This window comes from Triticum dicoccoides, chromosome 4B (assembly GCF_002162155.2).
Source record: "Triticum dicoccoides isolate Atlit2015 ecotype Zavitan chromosome 4B, WEW_v2.0, whole genome shotgun sequence".
In the NCBI taxonomy this organism is placed as follows: domain Eukaryota; kingdom Viridiplantae; phylum Streptophyta; class Magnoliopsida; order Poales; family Poaceae; genus Triticum; species Triticum dicoccoides.
This window is the reverse complement of record NC_041387.1, coordinates 127792267-127793876: the sequence shown is the minus strand read 5'-3', so window position 1 is coordinate 127793876 and position 1610 is coordinate 127792267.

The window sequence follows — 1610 nt, the reverse complement described above, 5'->3', positions numbered from 1 at the left end:
CCGCCCTGCCTCCGTCACCGAGCACCTCCCCGCCACCGTCTCTCCCCTCTCTGTAAGTCCCCCACCCCTCCCCCCACTCCTCTCTCTATGCATTTTGGAGAAAAAATTAGTAGAGCAACAGTTTGTTTATAGCAAAAAATTTAGTTTAGAGCAAAGGATGTTAAGTAGTAGATGCTAGAGCAAAAATTAGTTTAGAGCAAAAAATTTGGTTTACAACAAAAGTTAGTCAGGGCAGTAGGGTTTAATTAGGGTAGATGCTGCTTGTATAGATATAGTGATACTAGTAGATGTTAATTAGGTTAGGGCAATAGTGGTACTAGTAGATGTTAATTAGATGTTTTTCAGTTAGGGCACTAGAGTTTTGCTAGGTTAATTAGGTTAGTAGTGCTGCTAGTAGTAGTTGGTACAGTAGGTTAATTAGGTGATGTTAAATGAATAACCTAAATGAATGAAATTAGTAGTTAACTGAATTTTTTTCCTTTCATCATTATAGAGCACTAAAGTTAACTGAATTTTGTTCTATTAGTAGTTAAATGAATTTTCTTCTACACTTTGTTTTTGAATTAGCTTGTGAAATTTGGACATGTGGTTGCTCGTGTATATTTGGACATGTGTTGCGGTGTCGAAGAGGGATATTTGAATACTGTTTCCAGGGAATGATGCTGAGTGGCCTATGTTTTGCCGGAATGTTGATTCATTTCTGTTCCGGCAAATTTCAGGTTCTCGATTTGTCCACTTTTTAGCAAAGGTCATGCCGAAATTTTCCGTGAATTTCGGCATGACTTGTGCTACAAACTAGGACATATCGAGTGCCCGGGATTTGCCGCACCAGGAAGGAGTCAACATTCTTGCAAAACAATAGGCCTTTTTATGTCATTATTCATTTTATTAGGTCTAGAATTAATTGACTAGATTTAATCATAGGAAACATGGCTAGCAATGATGAAGGACATGGTTCTGGTGATTGCGACGACGTCTACCGGGCGGCAGACGAATTTTTTGGCCTTACCGACGATCAACCAATGTTGTTGCTGGGCCCATCGGTGGCATCGGGGACTGAGACCGACACGCAGACCGGTGCTGAGACTGTGACCGGCGCTGAGACTCAGACCGGCATTGAGACCGGCGCTGAGACTGAGACCGGTGCTGCCTCGGGGAGCGGAGCCAGTGTAGAACCGAAAGCAAAGAGGCAATGGCTTCCTAACAAACTCAGGACTACTATACTGGTGGTCACATAGGTGGACGACGGCAATTTTGAGCCAAAGGCGCCCGATGAAGCGCAGACGTGCTACGGCAATCAAATAGGCTGCATCGTACGGACAACCGCCACTATCAACGATGAGAAACTACAGAAGATAGAAAATATGAGGAGCTCCCTCCTAAAGAAGTTTCACCAGATATTCTTGTTCCCGGGCCGGAATGAGAAGGATTATGAAGATCCAGACGAGGACCCGGCAATGAAGAAGATAAACAAACACGCCATGACCAAGTTTAGCGATGCGTTGGCCGCCTGGAAAACTCAAGTGAAAGCAAAGATCATCGACAAGAAGGAACCCTACTCCGAGATTGTAAAGGATAATCCAACAATCACGGAAGAGCAGTTTCAAATA